The 12939-nt window shown below is 34.8% G+C and overlaps 1 pseudogene; it reads left to right on the forward strand.

Moving 5' to 3' along the window:
- Positions 1-753: 753 nt before the first annotated feature.
- On the forward strand, positions 754-6907 carry LOC103588678 (annotated as a pseudogene).
- Positions 6908-12939: the final 6032 nt, after the last annotated feature.

Consider the following 12939-nt stretch of genomic DNA (forward strand, 5'->3'; position numbering starts at 1 on the left):
GCTGATGTTTGGTTCTATTTTGGTCTTAATTAATTCATCCTTAATATTTAAGATTTTATGCAGTGATTTTATTTTATTATTAATTTGACTCACTCAAAATCAGAATTTCTATGGCAGCAGAACTAGTTGCTCCCAAAGGAGTGATATTTCCCTAATTTTTACTGTTTATTTTTAAGTCACTTTTATTGAAATATATTTTGAATACTAGTATCAAAATAGTTTAAAAGTCATGAGTGTACAACTGAATGAATGGTTACCAAGTGCATACATCTGTGTAATCACAGCACAGGTAAAGAAAAAATGGAACATTACTAATACCCAGTGCCCTTTTTATTCCCTTCTAGTTACCACGTCCCCTACAGAGTTGATTGATATACTTACTGGCTTCTATCACCATATTAGACTACTTTTGCCTACTTGTGAATATTACATAAATGAAATCATACAATCTATACCATTTTTTGTCTGGATTCTTTAACTTAAGAGTAAGCTTATAATATTTATTCATGTTATATGTAGCAAAATTTCTTTCCTTTGTATTGTCATATAGTACTACATAGTCCATATTAAGTAAATACCACAATACAATTATCCATTTTACTATTGGTTATTTAAGTTGTCTAACATCACTGGCTATTATTAATGTATAGAAATGAACATTCTTTGTTATGAACAGAATTGTCTCCCCCATGCCCCTGCCTTCCAAATTCATATGCTCATTTGTTATAGCCCTAACCCTCAGTTTGACGATAAATGAAGATTGGGTGTTTGGGGAGGTAATTAAGGTTAAATTATAAGGATACGGCCCTAATTAGACAGCACTGGAGTTCCTATAAGAAGAGGAAGAGACACTAGATCTCTCTCTCTCTCTCTCTCTCTCTCTCTCCCTCCCCCCGCCACTGCACACATCCCCAGCCCTGCCACACGAGGAAGAGAGCCCTCCCAAAAAACAACCCTGCCAAGCCTTTGATATGGGACCTCTTGCCTCCAGAACTATTGTTCAAGCCACCAGTCTATGGTATTTTGTTATGGTAGCCTGAGCAAACTAATACCAATTTTGGCTTAAAGACTGAAAGAGTTTTGAGGTGTATGCTAGAAAAAGCTTAGACTGCCTTGAAGGGGTTGTTGGTAGAAATACGAATGTGTGTGTGTGTGTGTGTGTGTGTGTGTCTCTATCTCATCAGAGGAAAGGTCATGAACACAGTGATAAGGTGGTTGTCTATAAGCCAAGGAAGAGAGGCCTCACCAGAAATCAACATTGGCATCTTGATATTGAACTTCAAGTTTCCAGAACTGTGAGCATCTAAATGTTTTATTGTTTAAGTCATCTACTCTGTGATATTTTGCTATGGCAGTCCAAGCAGACTAATACATTGTCATACATAAATATCACAAAATTCTTGTATTCACTTTAATGTAGAGGTTTTGTACATTTCTCATTAATTTTATTCCTAGGTAATTGTAGTTTTCTGAAAATACTGTAAATGCTACCAGGTCTTAAGTTTTGCTTTCTAATTTTCATTGTCAATAAATACATAAAAATATATCTATATTTTTAATTGACCTTACATACAGTTCCCTGGCAAATTTATCTTTTTAACCTCAATAGTTTATTTCTATATCATCAAAGATTTTTACACACACATTACTACAAAATAATTGGTGTTTCATTTCTTCTTCAATTCTTATAATTTATATTTTCTTGCCTTATTATACAAGCTAGAATTTCTAGTAATATGACAAATAGAGGTGGTAATGGTAAGGGCACTTATTTTATTCTAATATCAAGATGAAGACTTTCAATCTTTCACTGTTAAGAATGATATTTAGTGGAGGTAATTTAGAAATACTTTTTAACAAATTAAGGAAGTCTTTTTCCATTCCTGTTTACTAATATGTTTTTCAAATATTTATCAAATAATAAATGTATTTGCTAAGAGTATCATATTGTTTTCTTTTTTCTGTATCAAACAGGAATTAATCAGAGAAGCATATCCACTAAAGTGATGTCAAATAAGGACATTACTACATGGATTTAATCTTGCACAATTGTAGGTAGCTAAACAGTTTACATAATCCTTTTGATTCACAGTGTACTGCAGCATAGGGCAGCACCTGCATCAGGAGTGCAGGCAGTTAGAAAAGAAAATTAACAGGAGGTAGAGAAAACTGAAGACAGACTGGAATCCATGAGGAAAAAGCTGGAACCCACAAAGGTAAACTAAAACCCAAGTTAGTCTCTCACCATATCTAAGCTTCCAACTTCGATGGTCTGAATGACCTGTGGGAAAAGATGGTATCCTTTCAACTGACTCAGTAGTCAAGAAGCAGTAAATAGTGATCTAGAGAAAACTGGAAGACCTGCTACCACATACCGACAATGTGAGCCAGTTGATTGATGACAACCTGCAAAGGCTGTCATAGTGCCTGACCCTATACTGCCTTCCAAGCATAAAAATGGCAGCTGTTTAATCTTTTACATTCCAAATACTGTTCTAGTTTCTCTGATAACAAGTCATAGGCCAGCAATATATAAAAAAGAAAATTTTAGGAAACATAATTCCAGTTGAAATCTATTAACAAGTCTAATTTGGCATCCATGCATACACTGTTAGCTACACATCACTTCCAAGTAAAAACAATAGCAAAAGCATGGCTCCATATAACATGATACTGCTATAGCTAGTGGTACTACATAGCTAGCGTACAGACACTGTTACCTTATACTTAAACATCTTTCTTCTTAAACTAGCTGACAGCAGGTTAGAGTGGGAAGAAGGGAGTGAGAGAGCCACTTCATGCCGCTTCTTGACTCAATAGCTACAGCCACATTGTCTTTAATTCAAGTCTGCAGAGCTTGCTGCCTGCTTGACATAATAGCATGCCTCCATTCTCCTTTCTGAAGGAGAGGGAGCAAAAATCAAGACACCTTTTGGGCAGCTTGTTTTAATCCTAACTCTCACTGTTTGTTCTTTAAACATTTATTAACTGATAGGGAAGTGAGAAGCCCTTACCACCCCCCTCTCCCTCACTATTTGGATGAGAACATTTGGTAACAGCTCTGCATGAGAATTTTCATATCCCCTGCATCATTTCACAAGACCTTATTCTTTCTCTTCCAGAAAACCACGTCTCTGTCAGCACTTCATTCTCATTGCCAAAACTCTCCATAACTATGAAGAATATGAAATTTTACTCTATTTGCAAACTAACAAGTTATTCTATCACTATTTGATGAATGCTGGAGAGAGACTTGAGAATACTGGATCAGAGATAAAGAGTTATTTTTCACCAAAATAGCAGAAGCCAGAGTATCAGACTTCGTGCTGGTTCCCTAAGCCCCAATGACCACAGAATGATTCAAAGGGGTTTAGATGATACCTGCACATGCTATAGGTTGTATTATAGTAGAGAAACCTCAAGTATAGGAAACCTAAATCTCTTATGATTAGTCCTGTTTGCTCTTTTCCCTGGAGAAAGACGTTATCTTTACTACACTGAATTGTAGTCAAGCTTGCCATTTGCTCCAGAGGGAGCCATACAAACACCTTTTGAAAGATGGGGTGAAACAAAACCAGTCAGTGTATTTTCTCAGAAAACATGTAGAAATGTGAGAGCCATGAAGAATTGGCCCCTGATAGTCAACTGAACTTCACTGAGACCATAGATACAGACAGAATAGAAAAGGCAACAGGGTACAAGGACCGGCTATGGGTATCTGTTCCACTTGGTCATGCAACCTACTTATGACTTTAAAACCTACCTAAGATCAGTCTTGTATATACCATTTTGATTTGATGATGGAATATTGCTGTACACATCCACCTTTAAAGTTTGATATGTCATCAAATATTCAAATCAAGATGGGAAGCTCAGGTCACATGGTAATTTTATGCTGTATGGTCAAATGTTCTGTCTCTCCTAGGGCCCTATAGAAAGCCAGCAGCTGTTTCTCAAAAAGAGAAAAATTATCTTCTGTACAAATCATCACATTACTACAGATTTCTAGGGAGAAACCTGAAGCTTCAAGCAGCATCCTTATTCTGCCAAACACACAAGGAAAATTGTGTCTTTTGGCTATATGGTCAACTGGCAGAAAGTTCCTACAGAAGACAATGCCTGTCATAGGGACTTTTATTGTTCAAAATGCTATTTAAAACTGACAACTTTGGGGGTTAGTTGGTAAATGGGTCACCCAAATAGGGTATAAGTGGCCTCCAATATCCAACAAGGTCCACTAAGCATTGTGTCTCTTTTTCCAGTGGTAAAATGTGCCAGATATAGAAACTTGTTTTTCACATTGAAGGAATATATCTCCATGTTCTAAAAAATTGGACCCCAAGAGATTTCATCTGAGTGGCAGACTCCTAAACTTTTGTGGGATTTATTTTCCACTCAGGAATACATGAATCTTACAAAGAATTCTAGAATATTTACTACTTTCTGCTCCCCAAGTCAGAAGAACATGTTATAATCAATGTAATAGAACAGAATAATGTCATGTAGAATAGAGAAGCAATCAAGGTTGAAGAGTTGGAATAGCTCTGAGGGAGGACAGAGTAGTATTGCTGGATCTTGCAGCTAAAAGAAAATGGCTTCTGATGATCTTTAAGTAGTAAGTACAGAGAAAAAACATTTTGAAGATTAATAGCTACATACCAGATCCCAGCAGATGTGCTGATTTGTTCTGCCAAAGAAATCACAACTGAAACAGCTATTGTAATTAGAATAAAGACCCAATTAAGTTTACAATAATGTACTGTTAATATCTAAAATCCATCTGTCTTCTACATAGACCAAATAGGTAAATTGAAAGGGTATGTAGTAGTGATTATTATCCCTGCATCTTTCACGTTCCTAATGATGGCAATAATCTCTACAATCCCTCTAGTAATGTGGTATGTGGTACATGCAAGCATGCCTCATTATACTGCACTGCACTTCATTGCATTTCTCAGATACTGTATTTTTTACAGATTGAAGGTTTGTAGCAATCCTGAGTTGAGCAAGTCTATTGGTGCCATTTTTCAAACAGCGTGTGTTCTCTTCATGTCTCTGTGTCACAGTTTGGTAATTCTTGCATTAGTTTAATGTTTTTCATTACTATAATATGTGTCATGGTGATCTGTAATCAGTGATCCTTGATGGTACTATAGCAGTTGTTTTGGGGCATCACGAACCATACCTATATAAGAAGGTAAATTTAATTGATAAATGTTGTATGTGTTCTGACTGCTCCACCCACCAGCCATTCCCCCACCTTTCACCCTCTCCTCAGGCCTCCTTATTTCCTGAGATACAACAATATTAAAATTAAGCCAGTTAATAACCCTACAATCAACAGCTAGAAATAATTAAGCTTAGTGAGAAAGGCATGTCCAAAGCTGAGACAGGCTGAAAGCCAGCCCTCTTGCACCAAACAGTTATCCAAATTGTGAATGTAAATGAAAAGTTTCTAAAGGAAATTAAAAGTGTTACTCCAGTGAATACATGAATAGTAAGAAAGTGAAACAGCCTTATTGCTACTCTGGAGAAAATTAGAAGCTGTAGCAAGTTATCTAGAAGATCTAGCTAAGATTATTGATGAAGGTGGCCACAGTAAACAACAGATTTTCAATGCAGATGAAACAACCTTATATTGGAAGATGAGGTCATCTAGAACTTTCATAGCTAGAAAGGAGAAGTCACTGCCTGGTTTCAAAGCTTCAAAGAACAGTCTGACTCTGCAGTTAAGGGTTAATGCAGCTGGTGAGTTTTAGTTACAGCCAATGTTCATTTATAATTCTGAAAATCCTAAGATCCTTAATATTTAGGCTACATCTATTCTTCCCATGCTATATAAATAGAACAAAGCCTCAAAAACAGCACATCTGTTTAAAGCATGGTTTGCTGAACATTTTAAGCCCCTTGTTGAGACCTACTATTCAAAAATATTTTTTTCCAAAATATCAGTGCTCATTAACAGTGCATCTTGTCACCCAAGAGTTCTGATGCAGATGTACAAGGAGTTTGATGGCATAACATGCATTCTGCAGCCAGTGGATCAAGGAGTAATTTTGACTTTCAAGTCTTATTATTTAAGAAATACATTTTGTAAGGCTATAGCTGCCATAGATAGTGATTCCTCTGATGAATCTGGGCAAAGTAAATTGAAAACTTTCTGGAAAGAATTCACCATCATAGATGCCATAAAGAATATTTGTGATTCAAGGGACAAGGTCAAAACACCAACAATAACAGGAGTTTGGAAGAATTGGATTCCAGTCCATAGTGATTCCTCTGATGAATCTGGGCAAAGTAAATTGAAAACTTTCTGGAAAGAATTCACCATCATAGATGCCATAAAGAATATTTGTGATTCAAGGGACAAGGTCAAAACACCAACAATAACAGGAGTTTGGAAGAATTGGATTCCAGTCCTCATGAATGACTTTGAGGTGCTCAAGACTTTAGTGGAGAGAGTAACTACAATGTAGTAGGAATAGCAAGAGAACTAGATATTGAAGTGGCACTTGAAAATGTGAGTCACTTGCAAACTCACTATAAAATGTTAACAAGTGAGGAATTGCTTCTTATAGATGAGCAAGGAAAGTGGCGTCCTGAGATGGAATCTACTCCTGATGAAGATGCTGTGAATGTTGTTGAAATGACAGCAGGGGATTTAGAATATTATGTAAACTTAGTTGGTAAAGCAGTGGTAGGGTTTGACATTACTGACTGCAATTTTGAAAGAAATTCTACTGTGGGTAAAATGCTATCAAACAGCATCGCATGCTACAGAGGAATCTTTCGAGAAAAAAAGAGTCAATCAACGCAGCAAACTTTATTGTTGTTTTCTTTTAAGAAATTACCACGGCCATTCCAACCTTTAGAAACCACCATCAGCGAAAAAATTACAACTTGCTGAAGGCTTAAATCATCATTAGCATTTTTTAGCAATAAAGTATTTTTAAACTAAGGTAAATGCATTAGACCAAGTATAGTGTAAAGATAATTTTTATGTGCCCTGGGAAACAAAAATTTGTGTGACTCACTTTACTGCAATATTCACTTTATTGCAGAGGTCTGGAACTGAACCTGTGATATTCTGAGGTATGACTGTACTTTGTTTTAATATTTTTTAGTTGAGAGGCCATTTTGGTGGATTTATTTGACTTGCTCTAACACCATATTTCCCACCTCACAGGTCAGGGAATCCACTTGGCCATTCCAAAAGTTACTGAAAAGGTCTAGTTTTATCAAGCATTTTGTACTAAGGATATAATCAAAGAGAGAATTCATGGCCCACTGGGTCCACTATAAAAATGGCTCAAGCCAAAACTCCATTCATAACATAACTTATAAAAGCCTCTAGTATGACTATGGACTAGAGCAGTCTTTTGGGTTTCCATGAATTATCAGCTCAGAGTAAACTAGAAATACCCCAAATTTCTGATTATTTCCCTTTCTCCAAGGCATAGTCACCCTGGTAAATAGTCATATATCCCTTTGTAGAATGTTTGGGAGAGGGAGATGTATAGTAGAAAGCTTTTGCCTGTATAACAGGATCCTTCTTCAAGAGGCTCCAGGATACCTTTAACTCAAGGTGCTGGGCTGTGAACTAGCTCAAATTTCTAATTGTTTGGGGGTTGTAACTTTACTGTGGTGATTCAAGTCAGACTTCTGCTCAAACATAGTTGTTCTTATATCTGTTAAAACATGGTTTTAATGCTCCTCTGGTTTTTTTAATTTTTGGTTTTTTGCCTTGACCCATCACAGTCACAGAATTGCCTTGTCTTATATTATTAGCATTCTATGAAATTGTTTATGTTCAACAGGAGAACATGACAGCTTAGCAATTAGGGGCAGACCAGCTGCTAACAGCCCCAAGGCCAAGGTGATATGCCAGGCCAGCTCCCAGCTGTCAGAGGTTGCCTTCCTATGGAAATGTAGATTTGGAAAACTCACCTACAATATTATAGAAGTAGAGTAAAAAAGTAAACATGACAGTTAATTGTGTTGTGGATATAACATATCAGCTAGATTCTCTTGAACCATTTACCTTATCAAAATAAGTACATATTCAACAAAAAAATTCACCAAGGAATTATTGAGTTCTGGAAATATTTTTGAGGTCTGCATAGGTTATGATAATCTCTTCAATTATATTAGTAAGTGAGCAATTTTTCAGAAGTGTGCACAATTATATGTTGCAGAATGTGTTTTTTAATGGTTTTATTATGTATTAGACTTCCCATCCAATATTTTCCATTGTTCAGTGGCAGTGACTGTGCCATATACCTCTTTCTATCCACTACATACCACCTACTCAGTGATAGTCTTAGTGCGGATAATAATAAACACTTAAGTGGTTGGTTAACAGAGTGGAAAACAGAGATAGATTAAAAGGAGAAGTGGCTTATTCAAAGTACATTAATTTGTATTATTAAGTGCCACAGCTTCAGAAAGTTATTTTCTTCTGAAATTGATTCAAAATGCAATTTATGGAATATATATTTTTATCTTCTTCCTACTCTCAATAATTTTCCAAGCTGCTATCAAAAGTGATGACTTTTTCATTTCAAACAGGAATATTCAATACTGAGCCCTAATTCTTTCATGAACATTTGAGGGGATTTTACAACAGAGATACGAACAACTCTCAGGCAATCCCCATCTCTCTCCTAATGTACAGATCCTCACTGTCTTTATAGCCTCACACTCTGACTCATGTTCCCAAAGAATTCTCCTTCATTTTCTCTTGGTGTTCTGTGTTTAGCATCTTGATTCCTTCATCCCCTCTTTCATTTACCAAAATGTGGGCTTCAGCGGGCAAAGGAGTGAACTCCATCAGCATTTAAATTTCAAAAGAACATCTGTGAAGTACAAAATATAATATTAAGGCAGATTTTTATATGTGCAATAAATTACATTTTGGTTGCCAATTTGACATATATCTATTTTTATTTCCATATTTCTAAAAGAGAAATTTTAGTTGTTTCTCCAACTCTTCTGAAGAGTTGAAAAACAAAAACAAAAGCAGTTTGTAAATGTAGATGCTTCAAAGTATTAAAAATGTATGATATTTTAGATGTAATGATGTATTATTAGTCTTTTTCAGTTATAAGGGAATGCTATTTGAATTTTGGTATCTGTTAATTAATGATCCAATATTATTGACTAAATAGACTACAGTGAATTGAACTTAATATGTTCATTCTCATTGAATTACTAAGATAAGGTCTAAATTTTATTTATTTTGTGTATTTTATTGAAATCATACCAGTTTAAAATTTGTGTTAGCACATAAATAGTGATAATATGATATGATATGACATGACATGATATAGTAGAATATGGTATGACATGATATGTATCTCTCCTCTGGTAAGAATGAAAACCCAGGATATTTCTGCAAGGTAAAATTAATTTTCCAAGTTTGAATTTTCTATTTGTGCCATTTAATGATGTCTTAAAGAGCATCAATAAATGAAAACAAAAATTCATTTCCAAAGAGAGACAAAATGGGCTATATTAAGACTTGCTTGATATTAGTTTGTAAAGATGTGAATAAATAAAAACTTCAGAGTGACAAGTATCATGTGAAATTTATTGATAGCAAGGTTGAAATTATGCCAGATTAAGCAAAATTACTCTTGCTTTTTTCTTACAAATTTTCTCGCAAAACCTGAATATTATATGGATGAAATAACCAGTAAAGAATTTTACTTCTGTTTATTTGGAATAAAGATAGAAAATATCTTGAAAGTTCTTGGAAAATATATATTTTTTAATTTACTCTTCGCTTATACAATATCAAAATGAGAAAGATAATGCATGATTTATAGTAGCAAAGATTATATATTGTATTAGGAGATATGAGGTTTTTGAAAAATTTCTAGCTAGGAAAGTCCAGGAACATCCAATTTTAAAAATAATATATTAAGATTTTTCCATAATTTAGATAAAATATGCAGCTAAGTTTTTAAATAAAATTACCCTACTATGATTTATATTGCTCTGAAGGACATATTCGAATTATTTTTGTGTTTAATGTAGAACCAGCCTTCCAGAAGTTTTATAATAACTGCTGGCAGTCAGTTTTATTCCATTGCATTACTGGTCCTTCCACTTTAAAAAATAATATTATTATAATCTTTATTCAAACTCTGTTTTTCTCTTTGTGTAACATAATCAAGTTCTGAATTCCAAAAGAAGTGCCTTTCAGGTCAGGCAGAATAATTTGTTTTATTTTTTTCATTTTCTATCTTTGTTATAGGAATGAATCCAGAAATAATTGGTGAAGTACTGTACCATGTGTACCTTGGGGCTCTTTACATAAATCATAATGATTTGGAAGTAATTTTCAGAGGAAAGGCACAAAAATTACCATGTAGAGGATAACTAGCTTATCAGTTAGCTTATGGTCACACAAAATGACTCTATATTAAATGTGCAGTGGAGAATAAATTTAGTTCAACATTAAGCTATGAGGTAATGGAGAGGCCTGGGTTTTGGTCCTAGAAAGAGTTCATTTCTTTAAGGGGGTTAATATACTCACTCTTCATTTGGAATGGAATCCATAAGTGTATGTGCAAAATATTGACTTTTTTTTTTTTTTTCAAAAAGTTTCTTTAAGAACTGCACCAGAATACCCAAGAAAATGCAACACTCCAAAGCCAGGGTAATATGTCATTCCTTTATAGAAAAATGATCTGGAAGTGTCATAGTAAAACCAAGAGGGGAAACCTGGTGATGGTACCTCACAAACTTAGTTGAATAAATTAGAAATAATTGATGATTAAATAACGTATGGATGAAAAAGCAATGGATGGATGATGTGGCTTATGGAGTGACTCACCAGTAAGCAGGTGGTGGCAATGTATAATGACTTTTCGAGCAAGCAATAGATTTTTGAGGAAGATGGAAGAATTTAATTAAATTGAGTTATTTTAACATTCACTCAGAATTGAAGAAAGGAAGAAAGGTCAGTTTAACTGGATGCAGAAGACAAAAGAGAAGTTGCTTAAACATGGGTAGCTGACTCAGTCTCTGAGTGCTTTTCATAGAGTAGAATATTTAGACAATGAGATTATTTCTTTTCAGTGAAAACATAGCCCAATAGCTGTGATGTTATATACTTCACTGGACAAGAACTTACTGATGATGTACCTTGTATTTGTAATTGCCTTTGTTTTTAAGAGATAAGTAATGGAGTGGAGTTAGATCTCAAGACCATGTTTAAACAGCAAAATGATCAAGAAAGCAGTCTCATCCCCAGCAAGGGCTTGATGCTTTTAATAGAGATCCTTGACAGCCATGTTTCTATGTACTAGGGCACAACTTGACCCTTTAGTTGCTTTGCCCAAATCAGAGCTTGCTTCCTATTAGTTTAATTAAACCTCAACCCAGTTCTCAGAAGGAAGGATTCATAATTAATATGGCTAAAAATTTATCGTACAGAGAAAAAATATATTAAAAATGAAAATGTTCTTTATGTACAGGTCTCATTACCCAGAAAATAATTATATCTAATTTCTTAACATATAATAACAACACTTCACCTAGATATACTTGACTTGGCTTTTGTTCCTTCCTTTTCAGAGTGGAAAAAAAAAATGACAGTGATAGAATTTTAGGAAATAAAACAACTGACATCTACTGTTTTTCCTCATTTCTTAAAATAAGGTGTCATAAACAGGATTCTTTAAAATATCCTAGCATACTTGTAGAATTATTAATATTTATAAGTAAGTTAAGTGTGCTCCTACCATTATATCTTAATTTGCTTATATGAGTATTTAAGCTACAATCCTACTATATTGACTTTGTAATTTAGAGATGACTGAACCTCAGATTTTTTTTAACAGTTTTCCATGCGAAGTTAAACCTCACACTTTTAGATTTCTTGTTCAGCAAGCTACTTTATAGTATGTTCTCAGATATTTTCCAAGAACAAATATTTATTGGAGCAAGCAGCTGAGATTTTTATGCCTTGTGTATTGTTTAAAATGGGAGCATAATTGTCCTAGGACTGTCTAATATAGAAACAGGAAAATATTTGCTATAAGTTTTATTCATTGGTCCAAAGTCAAAAACTAGTAGATGACAGAGCCAGGAAGAAAACTCAGTACATGTAACATTTGCTGTTCTAGATATTAAAAGACAGTCATCAAGCCAAGTTCATACTTTGATGGAAAATGTATAGCTCACTCCTACTTTACAAGGCACAAGGAAAGTTTTTTTTTTTCTTTTTTTCTTTTGTCAATATACAATGTACTTAGTTATTGTGTCCCATCACCGAAACCTCCCTCCCTCCTCCCTCTCCCCCCTCCCACCCAGGTGTGTCCCCTCCATTTTCTTGTTGTAAGAACTTCAAAAAAAAAGTTGTGGTTGTTAAATCTTCCTCCCCCCACCCCCCGATTTTTTTTTGTTGTTGTTGTTGTTGTTGATGTTGTTGTTGTTGCTGTTTGTTTGTTTTATTTGTGTGTGTGTGTGAGAGTGTGTGGGTGTGTATGTGTGTGTGTGTATGTATGTGTGTGAATTGATTCATTCACCTTTAGCTCCCTCCAATAAGTGAAAACATGTGGTATTTCTTTTTCACTGCCTGACTCGTTTCACTTAATATTATTCTTTCAAGGTCCATCCATGTTGTTACAAATGGGAGTATTTTATTCGTTTTTATAGCTGAGTAGTATTCCATTGTGTAGATATACCACATTTTCCATATCCACTCATCCGATGATGGACATTTGGGCTGATTCCAGCTCTTGGCTATTGTGAAGAGTGCTGCAATGAACATTGGGAAACAAGTATACCTTCGACTTGATGATTTCCATTCCTTTGGATATATTCCCAGCAGTGGGATAGCTGCGTCGTATGGTAGATCTATCTTCAGCTGTTTAAGGAACCTCCAAACCATTTTCCATAGGGGTTGCACCATTATGCATTCCCACCAAC

The sequence above is a fragment of the Galeopterus variegatus genome, unplaced genomic scaffold (genome assembly GCF_000696425.1).
Source record: "Galeopterus variegatus unplaced genomic scaffold, G_variegatus-3.0.2 Scaffold603, whole genome shotgun sequence".
NCBI lineage: Eukaryota > Metazoa > Chordata > Mammalia > Dermoptera > Cynocephalidae > Galeopterus > Galeopterus variegatus.